This window comes from Erinaceus europaeus, chromosome 4 (assembly GCF_950295315.1).
Source record: "Erinaceus europaeus chromosome 4, mEriEur2.1, whole genome shotgun sequence".
In the NCBI taxonomy this organism is placed as follows: Eukaryota; Metazoa; Chordata; class Mammalia; order Eulipotyphla; family Erinaceidae; genus Erinaceus; species Erinaceus europaeus.
The window spans coordinates 19,024,035-19,038,664 of NC_080165.1; the positions used below are offsets into that span (position 1 = coordinate 19,024,035).

Consider the following 14,630-nt stretch of genomic DNA (forward strand, 5'->3'; position numbering starts at 1 on the left):
GAGAGACCGAAGCACTGCTCATCTCCAGCATGGTGGTGTTGGGCATTGAACCTGTGGCTTCTGGGACCTCAAGCATGCAAGTCTGGTGTGCTCCCTGTTGGCTATCTCCCTGGTCTCTCAAGACAGTGTCCTGCTTTATCTTCCCCACGAGCCCTGTGCAGCTGTAACTGGCCTGGGAACTGCGCCTTCCTAGCCACCACCCCCATGCCTAGAGTTGCTGGTGCATAGAAGGCCCTGGGTGAGAAGGGGAGCTTTAACAGGAGAAAGGATGGACACCATCTCATTATTATCTATTTTTATTCAACTGAATGTTGAAATGATGTTCAGTTGGAGCTATCAGGTTAAATCAGATCCATTTTTAAGATAACTATCACCAGTTTCTTTTACTTTTCACTACAGTATGACCCTGCTGGGGCATAGGGCTTCTCTGCTCCCAGCGCCAAGTCCATTAGCTCCAGGGCACAGCAGTCTTCCAGGGAACCCATTTGTCATGCAAATGTTCCTCCTGTCCACTGGCCATCCTCTCTGAGTTGGCTGGAGAGCTGTGGAGGGTGGGGCTGGGGACTTGAAGCCTTCCTCAGCCTGGGGATGGAAGCCCTGGGGCAAGTATCACCCTCCCAACTTCCTGAAGGGGAAAAAAAAAAAAAAAGCAGGTCACTTCTCTACCTGGGACTCTCCAGGACTGGAAGCCAGGAAGGGGTTCATCCTGTGCCCACCTTGTGAGGTCAGGTCTCAGCTCCCAGGGTGTTCCCCCATGGGGTGACTGTTCCCAGCCTAGAAAGCCTGGGCTGGACCCCTGTGTTGGAGTCCATCAGCCTTTAAGTGCAACCTCCACTGGGAACAGGGCAGTCAGACCAGAGGACACTGGCTGAGTGACAACCCCATGACCATGGTGGAGTAAGGCTCCTGCCAGGGCTGCGACCTCAGAAACACCCGGCTGCCAGCACAGGTCTTCAGGGAGCAGGTAGGGCATACAAGGCAGCCATAGGAGGACTCTGGCCACGGGCCACCAGGGTCCCCAGCGACTCACTTCTGTAGAGCAAGTCCTGACCCCACTGCCACCTGCCAGGCTGGCCCAGATCCACAGCCAGGCCCATCCCAGGACACCGTGTGCAGCTGGAACAGGGCGTGTGTTTACTCAGGGCGCCCGGCAGCCTGCTCAAGGTGCTCTGGAGCCGTGACCGCGGGAAAGCAGCCCCGCCACCTCCTTAAACACCAACCGGCCAACTGAGGCTCACTTCCACACAGGCTGGAGAACCCCTTCTACACCAGCCTGTGGAACTCTCACTCCAACTAACTGGCCCTGCCAGACCTCCCCAGTACCACATCCCCACTGTTCACTGCCCTGCCCCGGCCCCACACCTCATCCCCGCTCTGGGCCCTTGTTGCTACCCCGTGTCCCTACTGCCCCTCTGGGTCTATGGCTCCACTAGCCCTGAGGTCTACAGCCCTGGCAGGAGCTTTACTCAACCATGGCCTAGTAGCCTCAACCTGCATAAGTCACTGCCCCTCCACCGCATATGCCTCTTGCACCTTCCAATGTGAGCCCCCCCCCCCCACCATCCTGTCCACATTCTTGCCAGCTCACACCCCTGATAGCCAGGTTTCTAGAAGGCCTGAGCAGGCTTCCTCCACTGTGTGCCCTCCGCCGGCCTTGGCCTGCACACTCTGGCAGATCCACCCTCTCAGGCCCAGGGTGGGAGTCCCCAGCATGTAGCCTGGAGGACTTGCAGGTGGAAGAACAGAACCCACTGGGGTTGCAGGGAATGGGGGAGGGGGAGGGGAAAGGAGGGGCGAGAGGACAGGGGTGATCTAGGGCCCTACAGACATCTGGGCTGCAGGGCACTGGGGAATTACTGGGGTAGGACCAGGGTCAGGGCTGGGGCTCTCTGGGTGTCAGTGGCCCAGCAATAGTGGAGAAGCCAGATGGCAGGATGTGATGGGTCACTGTCGGTCTCAGGGCTGATGGACTCTCCAGAGGATAGGACCACTCTGGGGGTGGGCACAGAGGGAAAGCAACCCCTCTTTTCTTTCTGGTGGGGGAGCAGCTGTAAGGCAGGACACAGGTCACCGGTCAGGGCATGTGGGTCCACATGGTCCACTTTGGTCAGGACACCCACCCCACTGTGGGACTCACCGGCTTGTAAGTAGCACGTCTGTCCCCACATGTCTGCCCCTACATGTCTGTCCCCACACACATGTGGCTATAGCTAGGAAACATGTCCACCTCCACCTAACAGGCTTAGGGGATTGTGCTGAGTACCCTTTCAGGTGTCCTTTGGATATGCCATACCTCTGGACAGGGAGCTGGAAAAGGGACACCTATGACTCACTGACCCGTCTGTCTCTAGTAAACGGCCGGTGGGAGTCACCAACTACTGCAAGGGAGCAGGGGACAGGGCCGGATATGGGGCTGCTCTGGGCTATGTTGCAGGGAGAACATGGGGCTGAGGCATGGGTCACTCAATTTGCTAGCTCAGTCTGCACCAGATGGGAGCCTCTGGGGGCCCTGGGGAGAAGGGAGGAGCTCACGGTCTACAGGCAGCCCCTTCCCAGGCTCCAGAGGATGAGTGACAAGGCATAGTGGAAGGCACTGGACAGCCCCAGGGCATAGCCATGCACCCACCTGCCTGGGGGAGGGGATAGGACGGTCTCATCCCCCTTCTCAGTGCAGTTGGGGGACCTCACACCTCTCCTGGGGTCCGTTTGCTTCTTGCTCCCCCACTCACAATCTGGCTGTGAAGATCCATGTGCCCGGTCACTCATGGTCACAGGCAGGCAGTGCTACCCAGCTCACTGGTGACACAGGCAAGAGGGAAGGGGGGAGAGGAATAGCCCCAGGCAGGCTTGGCCTCATAGCCATAAGGGCAATGTAGCAATGTAGAACCTGCATGACCAGAAATGTGTGTGTGTGTGTGTGTGTGTGAGAGAGAGAGAGAGAGAGAGAGAGAGAGGGAGTGTGTGTGTGTGTGTGTGTGTGTGTGTGTGTGTGTATCTCCACAATGCGCTCACCTGTGCCTGTGGTTTGGGGCTCAGCCAGGAGGCAGGCAGAACAGAGGTCAAGGCCTGCGTCATGGGCAGCACCTTGGGCACCTGCACAGCGGCAGAATCACAAGGAACAAGCAGGTGGCTGCTCACACGTCTTCTTGGGCTGGAGAACACAGAGATAGGGACACAGGAGGTCAAATCTAGCCAGGGCCTGGCCAAAGGGAAGTGCCAAGCTTCCAGCTCACCCTGCTCCCACCCCTTCAGCCCAGGGGCAGCCTGGCCAGCACCTTAGGAAGGTTTGAGCTCAGTGAGGCCAGGCAGTCTCTGGTCAGACCAGCTTTTGCACATCCAAGGGCCTGGTGTGTGTCCTGCACCGAGTCACCTCTGCCAGGAGTTGGGGTCCCTGCAGGTGGGACTTCAGGAAGGGGAACCCTCCTTGAGGCCCCTGATTCCTTCACATCCCGGCCTGCTACTCCTGCCTCTGAATGGGCTCAGCTCCCAACAGGATCACCTCCTGCCTCTTCCTGGCTCTAGGCCTGGCCTTCGTCTGTCTGCCTCTCTGCCATAGCTGCCCCTCCCTCACCTCTGTGACAATGAATTCTCTTAAAAGTCACAAATAAAAAGAAAAAAGAGTCACAAATAAATCCAACAAGAGCAACAAGGGCAACAAAAATGGGGAAAAAATGGCCTCTAGGAGCAGTGGATTCATAGTGCAGGCACTGAGCTCCAGCAATAACCCTGGAGGCAAAAATAAATAAATCTTTACAATAAAATGGAACCAAATTCTAGAGTTACATCAGAGGGAGGGGTACAGAGGGGCCGGAAGGGCATGAAAAGACCTCCAAGGGGTGGTCCAGGCTGAAGCGTGGGCAGGACACCAGGCCCTGCAGGAGGAGTGTAGCCTGGGTGGGCGTGGTTGTTTTTACTGGGCGTGGTTGTTTTTACTTCTTCTAGCGTTTGCCCTTCTTCTGTAGCCAGTTAATGGCTTTGAAAGTGACTGGGATCCATGTGGATTCAGTGGGCTAGGAAGGGTCTTCAGTTTCCCCAATGAATGGGTACTCACGGGATGCACCACGGGAAGGTCGATCCAATGCATCCCGTTGTTTTTACTGTGCCTGGAACACTCAGCCCCAGGTCTCAGATTAGCTGGTTCATCTAGCTAGATTCTGGAACCTAGTCAAAAACTTGTCTTGGAAATGGCCACCATGAGTGGTGGATCCATAAAAATAAAATAAAATAAAATTGGAAAAAAAAAAACACCTTTGTTCTGAGTAGGAGAGATAGCATAACGGTTCATGCCTAAAGCTCCCAGCTTCAATTCTGGGCATCACTAGAAGCCAGAGCTGAACAGTACCATGGTTAAAAAAAAATAATAATAAAGTCAAGCTGATCCTAAGTGGTCCTGGGAGGCAGTGCAGTGAATCCAACTAGAGAGTTGGACTGTCAAGCATGAGGTCCCGAGTTTGATCCTCAACATCACTATGTGCTGCTCTGGTTCTCTCTTCCTCTTCAGTTAAAAAATACATCAACTACTGCTACTGCTATTGTTGCTGCTATTATAATTATTTTGTATAGAGACAAAGAGAAATTGAGAGTGAAGAAGGAGATAGAGATACAGATAGACAGATAGAGAGAGAGAGAGGAGAAAGAGGGTGGGAGTAGATAGTATAATGGTTATACAAAAAGACTCTCATGCCTGAGGCTCCCAAACCCCAGGCTCAATCCCTTGCACCACCATTGCTCTGGGGAAAAAAAAAAAGAGGGCAGAACAGAGATAGCCTAATGGGTATACAAAGGGACTCTCACGCTTAAGGCTTTGAGATCCCAGGTTCAATCCCTTGCACCACCATCATCCAGAACTGAGTAGTGCTCTGGTAAAAAGAGGGGGGCGGGGCGAGGGAGAGAGAGATACCTACAGCACTGCTTTGCTGCTTGTGAAGCTTCTCCCTGCACACGGGAAGTTGGGACTTGAACCTGGATCCCTGCACATGGTAGCGTGTGCCCTCAACTGGGTGTGCCACCACCTGGCCACCAATAAATACATCATAAGCAAACAAAAAACCCTTCCTGTACATCCTACAAACCCAGAGTGGCCGCCCTCCTGCCAGAAGCGTGCTGGGTGGCCCAGGCAGGGTGTGGCAGAGACAGCTAGCGGGTGAGGGCCAGGAGGGCTGGGAGTCAGTAAAACAGGAAGAAGAGTCAGGGCTGTCAAGTGGTGATCAAGGAGACGAGTCTCTTATGAGCAGCCAAGAATGACCTTCACACTCATAGGCGGGTCCTTATGTTGAACCCTGATGGGTCTTGGAGGCCAGACCTCCTAAAGGAGGCGGGAGGTGGGGGGAGTAGAGGAGGGGCTCAAGGTTCACTCTAGGCAGACCCTCTGCACTCGCACCTGAACACCCTACCCAAGCCAGCAGGGTCCTCTTGGGTCATGAGGAAACTTCCTGGGGGCTAGGGCATGACTGACAGAGGGTGACCCTAGGTCAGGGTGGGAGGCAGGAGGCAGGAGCCCTGCAGCTGACGGAGGAGACATCTGAGGGAGACATCTGAGGGAGACATCTGAGGGAGACATCTGAGGGAGACATCTGAGGGAGACATCTGAGGCAGGAAAGCCAGGACAGGGAGCAGAAGGGCCAAATTCTTTCCATCCATCCTTCTCTCTCTCTCTCTTTTTAATTTTTAAAAATATTTATTCCCTTTTGTTGCCCTTGTTGTTTAATTGTTATAGTTATTGATGCCATCATTGTTGGATAAGACAGAAAGAAGTGGAGAGAGGAGGGGAAGACAGAGAGGGGGAGAGAAAGACAGACACCTGCAGACCTGCTTCACCGCCTGTGAAGTGACTCCCCTGCGGGTGGGGAGCGGGGGGCTTGAACCAGGATCCTTACACTGGTCCTTGCACCATCTGCGCTTAACCCACTGCTCTACCGCCCGACTCCCCTCCCCATCCTTCACATTCCTAGCCAGTGAGTCAGTGTGCCAGTGGGCTGCGCCAGGCAGTAGCAAGGGCTTTGGAATGTGCTCACCACGTGGTGGGTCCCTGGGGACCTGGGCCTCTTGTCAGCAGGCCTGTATGTCTCCACACTCAGGTCTTCAGCTGGAGCTCTGGTCATGGAGAAATTTGCCCCCAACCCTCTGTGACTTAGTGGGTCTGCTATGGGGTTTGGGTGGGGCAGGTGACAAACTGGAAGACAGACGAGTTGGTTGGGCTCGCCAGGTGCAGACTGCTGGTTCACCCCAGCTCCTGGGGAATTCAGCATAGGGCTCTAGGTCTGGAGCCTTACCTGGCTAGCCTTGAGGGCCTAACTGAGCTGTGATGGGCAGAGAGGGAGAAAGACAGCTGAGAGTGGCAAGGAAGAGAGGACAGCACCTGCCAGTCTGCAGAGGCGAGCTATGTGCACACACCTGAGCGCTTCCCTAGACACAGATGTTCACACAGGTGTGCGGCTGCCAGGGTCCTAACCTGGGCTGACCAGCCACTGAGGAGCTCTAGGGAGTCATCCCAGCTAAATTGGGTCCCTTCTGGCTCTTGAGCCCTGAAGCATCTGTGGAACTGCCTCCTCCTCCTCCAGGAAGCCCTGCACTGCACGGTTCAACTTGAGGGTTATTCAGAGTGAGCCGGGGGTTATTTAGGAATACTGCCAGTGATAGTTGGGGCGCCTCCTGTCAGAGTTCAGAATGATCTGCTCACCCCAAGCTGGCTCACTCTCACTCATCCCTTCTCTCTCCTCCCCTCCCTCCCAGGGAATAGGGAAATGGCCTTGAGGTAGGAAATTAGCTTGGCCTCCTCTTCTGGACAGAATGCTCTTCCCAGGCCACGAGGTGGGAGGCAGGGGCCTAGGAGGGAGCCCTGGTCAAGACAGCTGGGAAAGCGTAGACAAAGGTGGGGACAGGGTAGGACTCCACCTGGGGTTCAGCATGCCCTGTGGACTCCCCCAGTCCGCACCTTGGACTCCCTACTTCTCCCACTGCAGTCTAGTTGTGACTCGGTGTCTCCTGACTCCAGTGTTGACATTCCCCTCTCCCATGGCTCTCTGGGACTGTGCTCCCTAGAGACCCCCTCCTCTGCCCCTTCTCATCCTGGGATCCAAATGCCCTGCTGCCTTGTAGCACCCAGCCCAGCCTTGAGCTGGGGAAGCTCCTGGGAGCCAGGCTTGTGTCCTTCTTGCCAAAGCCACAGCAAAGAGAGGCTGGAGGGAGCCTTGACCTCCTGGCCTTTTCTGGCAGGCTTGGCTCCTGCCCTGTCTGGCCTGGCTCCATGTCCCAGCAGGAATGGGAAGGAGAGGGTTGGCAGAGGTGTGGATCCAGGGTGCTGAGTGCCATGCAGACAGAGACTCTGTTCATTGTTCCTTCGTGAGCAGAAATCTGGGCAGTGTTGAACCCATTTTGGAATTGCCAACATCTCCAGCAGCCTGGGTGTGGGGCACTCTCCTTCCTCTCCTCCTTGTTTTTGAACCATAAAGGACTGCGGCACCCAGGCCTGCAGGATCTGAACTGAGTAGGTGCTTCCTGGGGCTGGCAGGGAGGAGCCAGATGGAGCCTGACCTGAAGTTGCCACCTGGCCTGCCCTCTATTGCCCCAAGTCCAACCTGTTCTTGGGCAAGGTTCACGTCTTAGCAGTGACACCTTCCTGTCTGCCCTGTCTGCCCAGCTAGGTCAGTTGCTACCCACAGGCTCATTCTTGCCCCAAACTCTCCTGATTTCTCTGTGACAGGGGTGAAATCAATGCTGACATGGGGGAATATGAGTCCTGAGACAGCCAGGTATGCAGCAAATGGCCAACCCATGTGTATCTCCAAACCTGTCTCCATGTCCCTGTGTTTACTGTGCCCAGGTGCTCTACAGGCCCAGGGGTCCATGTTAGAAGTCAGTTTTTCTGGGGGAAGGATTGTGGTGCACCTGGTTGAGCCATATGTTACCATAAGCAAGAACCAGGTTTCAAGCCCCAGCTTCCCACCTGCGGGGTGGGGTGGGGGGGAACTTCATGGGCAGTAAAGCAGGTCTGCAGGTGTCTTTATGTCTCTTTCCACCTCTCTGTCTCTCTCTCTTTTCCCACCTTTTGTTGCTCTTGTTGTTTGTCATTGTTATTATTGTTGTTGTTATTGCTGTCACTGTTGTTGGATAGGACAGAGAGAAATCAAGAGAGGACGGGAAGACAGAGAGGGGGAGAGAAAGATAAGACACCTGCAGACTTGCTTCACTGATTGTGAAACGACCTCCCTGCAGATAGGGAGCTGGGGGCTGGAACCAGGATCCTGACACTGGTCCTTGAGCTTTGTGCCATGTATGCTTAACCCGCTGTGCTACCACCTGCCCTGATGTCTCTCTCTTTATCTCCTCCTCTCTTAATTTCTGTCCAAATAAATAAAAACCAAAATGGGAAAAATGGCCTCTGGGAGAGGTGCAGGTACTGAGCCTTGGCCAGCCCTAGGACTTAAGCCCCCCAAGACATCATCACTGCTACAGACCTTGCGCCTCCCAAGACTCTGAGAGTTCTCCACTCAGGTCACTAGCCTCTTCCCCTTTCAAGACATTTCCTGGATGGTTCGCAACTGCACATCTCTGGTCCCCAAACATTGATTCCTGTGAGTCCTTGAGTCCAGCTTCCACTGGTGATGGGGCTGAACGCCTCCTGTGACAGCCTGACCCTGCACTGGACCAGCCTGGAAGCCCGTGTAGAACCTCCTGTGGGAGACACATGTAAACCCAGGACAAATCTGTCTGCAGTGGTCACAGCCTACGTTCCAGCTTCCCAGCAGCTCTCTCCCAGCCCCTTCTGTGTCTTATCCTCTTCTGTGCACTGGGTGCCAGAGTCAAGTGGGAAGATCCTGTCTGGCCTGGGTACCAGCACAGAGGGTGCCTGGGGCTCAGAGGTTTCACCTGTTCCTGGGGCCAGGGTGTGGACATAGCCCCATCCAGATGGGACTCTTTGAGCTTGAGAAGAGGGAGGATATCAGCACTGGGGTTCTGGAGCTGTCGAGGACATGCAGAAACCCACCTCAGGGAGCCCCTTTAGCTGTAAGAATGAAGTCCCGAGGTCTGTGCCCATGATCACAGCCAGAGTTTCATGGTCACATCTATTCAGTGCCTCCTCCTCCCAGCCCTGTGCTGGGGTGATCAGTGTCCACACAGGTGGGGAGACTGGGGTAGGGAGAAGGTAGGGATGAGCCTACTGATCCAGGGTGTGTCCATGGCAGGGTAGAGATTTGGCCCAGGGGTGGAATCACAGGCACTCACTGGTTCTGATGCCAGAGGTGCTCAGTGAGGACGGGACTTTCAGCCCCAGCAGAACTCAGTGAGGAGTAGCCACCACTGCCCTGTGGTCCACTGGTGGAGACAGTCTCAGGCAGGGCTTGGAGGCTTTGGTCCAGCTGGTTCAATCCAGAGACTGGGGCTGGAATGTGTGAGGCCTCAGGCATGTGAGTTTTATGCTTTATAGAAAGCTCTTTCTACAGCCCTGCATTTGTTTATTTGGCAGTCATTTATCACAAAGTAGAACTAGTAGTGAAAGTTGTTTCCATCTCTTTGTGATCCACCTTTTGAGGCTACAGGAATGCCACAGGCTGGGTGGTGGCATGCCTGTTTGAGTGTGTTTATTACAACGTGCAAGGACCTGGGTTCAGGCCTGGGGATCGGCTCTAAGGAGGACCCAGGCTCTCCCTGGGTTAGGTCTGGATACCTGTCAACATCTTTTTCAGCTTTTCTTGGCTTCCTTTGCCAGGCTTCAGGGTGACTCATGAGTGAACTCTCTACAATGGCAGTTAGGTGGGACTTTAGGAAGGAACCGCCCTGGCTAGGGGTCAGGCCAGGCTGGGGTCTCCCAAGGAGGAAGGACAGGGGCCAGATGAGTTGGCTAAGTCAGAGTTCATGGGCTGCCACCCCACTCCCACTGACTCCTGTCCCACCCCATACTCAACTCTGTGCCTCTGGGGAAGGTTGCAAAATCTGGCTGGACTCTGCTGGCTCCCCGCTCCAGCAGGTGAGAGGCCATAGCAGAGTGAAGCCAAGTGGAGGCCAGAGGGAAAAAGCCTCCATTGGCCTGTCCCAGGCCCCTCCCCACCTCTGCCAGGCTGTGACTCTGTGTAGGCACTGGAGGGAAGGATGAGGGCTGTATGCAGGCCAGGCTGGGGGGGGGGGGTGCACGACTCACGGGGGGTGGGGGTCCAGCAGCAGGGATGGGTACCACAAAAATATGGGTGCTACCTGGGGGCTGCTAGCATTCTGTTGCCAGGCTACAGGGTGACTCATGGGCAAGTAACCGGGGGAGGGGTCAGGCTTGGGTGGGCAGACACCAGTGGAGCTCAGAGCAGTGACTATGACCATCACCAGACTGGCCTTGATGAGCCTAGGCAGCCATGGAAAATCTGAGGCTGGCTGGCTACATGTCATGGGAACTGAAACAAGGATGGGAACAGGAAGAACAGGTCAGGTGGGCTGGTAGGGGCAGGTTTGTGAAAGATTCAGAACCACAGACTATGGTGCTGAAAGGGGCAGCTAGGGGCATGGCAGGGTTGGGGGGCATCAAGAAGCAGCAGCAGGGAAGTTGGGGTGTAGTGGGTACAGCATTCAACCATCAGCATGGTGTCCTGAGTTTAGTCCTCAGCATCAAGTGTGACAGAGTGATGGTTCTGGTTCTCTCTCACTGATAAATAAAAATAAAACTCAGGGGGCTGGGTGTTAGAGCACCCAGTTAAGCTCACACATTGACCATGCACAAGGACCTGGGTTCAAACTTCCAGTCCCCACCAGCAGGGGAGAGGCTCCATGAGTAGTGAGACAGGACTGCAGGTGTCTCTTTCTCCTTCTATTTCCCACTCCCATCTCAATTTCTCTCTGCCCTACCAAATAAAATAAACAAAGATAAAGACATTAATCTTGCTGAGAAGAGAGCATAATGGTTATGCAAAAGGCTTTCATGTCTGAGGCTCTGAGCTCTTAGGTTCAACTCCCAGCACCACCACAAGCCAGAGCTGAGCAGTGCCCTGATCTCTCTCTCTCTCTCATTAAAAAAAAAAAAAAAAAAGGAAATAGATCTTTAAAGATCAAAAAAGAAGCCAGGGCAGGGTGGCACAGAGTTGCACAACCTTTGGGGCAGCTGGAAAGGGACTGACTGAGGAGGGCTTAGTTACTGACATGGGGACTGGGATGGACAAGATCCCGGGACAGGACAAGCAACCATTTTCCCCAACTCCTGTGTTGTGCGTGGAGAGGGGGCAGCACGGAGGCAGGCAGAGGGCAGGGAAGGGAGTGGTGGTGGTGGTGGTGGTGGAGGAGGGGGCTACGGAGGAGTGCTGGGTGTGTGACTCCTGACTAGGTTCCTCCATACTCTCTGGCTGTGATGCCCTAGTGCTGCATTTATTTAAAGTGTGTGAACAAACGTGTGTTTGTTCTTGTGACGTTGCATGCGTTAGGGTGTTTGTGAGCAGACATTTGGTGTGCACATGTGTGTATGTGTGTGTATGTTTGGCAGACAGTATGAGTGGCCCGGCTGCCCATCTCCTCCCTAATCCTGGGAGACCAGCCTGGCTCCAGTCACCAGGGCCACAGAGCTCCCTCCCACAGCAGGACAGGACGGCCTAGCAGATCCGGCTGTTTGTGTGTGGGGTGAGGGGCGGGTTTCAGCTCCACCAGTTGGCTTTGTCCCATTCCCCCAGGGAACCTCTGCTATGAGGACAGGAGTTTGAAGGGGCAACAGGCCTGGCAGCATAACCCCCAGAAGGATGACCCAATGACAAGGTGTCCCTCACCCCACTGGACTGATCCTCAGGCACCTGGGGTTAGTGGAGTAGCAGGACAAGTATCAGGTGCCACACCCCCAACCAGCCCTCTTTGTGGTGGCCCTCCTACAGGAGTGGCCCTGGTGGCTCTGCTGACCACGGGCCAGCCTGGGATGGTTGACCTGGGCTGGGTCTGCTATGTGACCCAGAGCTATTTTTAAGGTCCACCGGATGGGCCTTTGAGGAACCAGGAAAAAACAGGCTGGACTGGAATTCTGCACTGCTGGCCTGTTAGGAGGCAGTGGCAGGAAAGTGGTGGCCTGTAACCACTGACCAAAGCCACACTCCAGGCTGACCAACTAACGGGCCTTGGATCTCCCCAGGGTCTCCTGGAGGATGGGCAGTTGTTCTATATGTGAAAGGAACCTCAATTTGCTGGGCCGAGAAATGGGGTGGGTGATGCCCAGGGACAGTACCTGTCTGAGTCCCACCCACTGGGCAGGGTCTTCTGATATGCCTGGGTCGTTCTGACTCATGCACACACATGCAATAATATACACACACACACACACATAAAGACAAACAGGTTCACATATACACAGAGACCTCGGTACAATCACTCAGAAATTCAAACCAGATATCTATAACACAAGAATCTAGGAGAGGCGCTAAAGAAAGTCTAATAGAGGGAGCCTGGAGGTGCACTGAGTTAAGCACACAGTACAAAGTGCAAGGACCTGTGCAAGGATTCCAGTTAGAGCTCCTGGTTCCCCACCTGCAGGGGGGTTGCTTTGCAAGCAGTGAAGCAGGTCTGCAGGTGCCTACTATTCTCTCTCCTTCTCTGTCTCCCCTTCATCTCTCAGTTTCCCTCTGTCCTGTTTAATAAAATGGGGAAAATGGCATCCAGGAGCAGTAGATTTATAGTGTGGGTGCAAAGCCCCAGTGATAACTCTGGAAGCATAAAAAAAAAAGTCTAATAGAGCCTGAAGAATTGAATCTCAGGAAAGAGGCTGCCTCCTGCTCTGTCTTCCACTCCCAGCCCTCCCAGTCCTTCTGCAGAACTCCTCCCCACCAATGACTATGTGATACATAACAGATCGGGGTGCATGGGAACCCATCTTCAGAGCAGCAGTGAACCGCTAAGGTGGGGGACACCACACTGCTTCTTCCTGAAGGAGTGACTGCACATAGCTTCGAGACAGAGGAGATTTCAAGAGCTCCAGACGCAACACAGGAGTTGAGGGAAATGGGGGCTCTTCCCCCCAGGAAGCTGGCCTCCCAAGGCTGACTCCTAGGGCCAGGGATAAGTGGGGCACTAGGTCAGCACAGATGAGTAGGTAGGACCCGATGTGGTTACCACTGAGACTACATCACTTCCAGCATATCACCTTCCCCAGTCACCCTAACATCCTGAGAGCAAGCCTCATTGCATGGGGAGCAGGCTTCACTGACCTACTGGTCCTCCATAAGGATCCACGAGTGGGTTGTGACTTCCCTCCCTTGCAGGTGCTGCAAGGATTCTGCCCATGAGGTGTGTTCTGACATCCATTTGGGTCTGGTCCTGCCAGGGCAAGAGGAGGGAGCCATGGAAAAAATTAAGTGGAGGAAATGGTGCAGGAGTTACTGGCATCCATGAAAGGAATTTTGTGTTCTTGGATAGTGAAGAGGTGTAACTTAGGTTGTAAAATTAAGGATGGGTGTTTTAAGCCTAGGTGGTTGCTGCGTGTGTGTGTGTGTGTGTGTGTGTGTGTGTGTGTGTGTGTGTGTGTGTGTAATTGGGGTTATGAAGCTAGCAGGGCATAGATCCTGACCTTGCCCGGGGAATGCCAGGAGCACCTGCAGGTCCAGAAGCACCAGTACCAGAGCTTCCCCACTCTCCCAACCTTCAACTTTCTCTGGGACTGGCGTGGGAGGCTGTGAAATGTCAGGGCCTGGCACAGGTTGCTTAGGCAGGTGACCTTGGTCCGAGGTCAATCGTGGAGGTAGGGTTAGTTCAGGCCAGGTTGTAAGTCTACTGAGTTCGCCAAGCACAGAATGCTGAGGTCAAAACCAGGGCCACGTGGACCTGGGTTGGTGCAGGCCTTGATGCAGCCATCGCAATGGTCAAGGTGGGCTCCCTGGTAGAGATTGACAGCAGCTGTGTATGTCGGGCAGCCAGGTGCGTGGGGAATGGGGGAGCGCTCTCCTGGCAGGAGGACAGCAGGGCAAAGGTATCCCGGGAACGGAGACGCGGTTAGGCAGGGGTCTCAGTCAGCTGGGCGCCTCTGAAAAGAGAGATGAGCCAGGGGCAGGGCTGAGCAGCGGCTCTCCCAGGGCGCGGCCGCTGAGCTGGGTCCCCGAAAGGACTGCATAACGTCCCTATGCCACGCCACGTGCGCGCAGCGATGCTCAGGCTGCGGGTGACACAGAAGCACAGCACCCGGGAGGCGTGGAGCCCTTCCCCGCACCTCCAACCCCTCTGGAACCGGGGGTCTGGCGGCAGCTGCCGGCCCCTGGGGTTTAGCGAGCGAGCAAGGTGCAGTGTAGCCAGTGACCTTCCCCAACAGGGCGGGCCCGGGGGGGCGGGCTCAGGCAGCCCCCGCCCTACAAGCGCACCGCCATTGGCTGGAGTTCCGTTGTCCTTTGAAAACCCCGGCTCCCATTGGCTCTCGCGGCCCCTCCCCACACGCCTGGCCACCGCCCGCGGGAGAGCTGCGCGTGCGCAGAGCATGAGTGTGTATGTATATGTGTGTGTGAGCGCGCGCGGGAGGAGGGCGTGACGCGCCACTCCACCCCGTGCGCCTCCGCGACTCTACTACAGCAAACTAGTCCCGACAGCTCGCCGCACCCCCGGCCCGCCAGCTCTCGACCAGCTGGGGGGCAGCGGCGTCCGACCTCACCCCGCCGTCGCCCTAAGACTCGCGCCGGTTCTCGGGACCCATCCCG

General features: G+C 55.3%; 1 long non-coding RNA gene across 2 annotated transcripts; it reads right to left on the bottom strand.

Annotated features, from left to right (window-relative positions):
- Positions 1 to 283: 283 nt before the first annotated feature.
- Positions 284 to 14,393, bottom strand: LOC132537996 (uncharacterized). 2 transcript variants are annotated; one of them, XR_009549397.1, is made up of 4 exons: positions 13,517 to 14,393; positions 13,162 to 13,266; positions 3,013 to 3,151; positions 284 to 625 (listed from the first exon to the last, which is right to left on the bottom strand). It is a non-coding gene; the product is annotated as an uncharacterized LOC132537996 (long non-coding RNA). The 2 variants fall into 2 exon arrangements; XR_009549396.1 differs by having other exon boundaries at positions 13,158 to 13,266.
- Between the last annotated feature and the right edge of the window lie 237 nt (positions 14,394 to 14,630).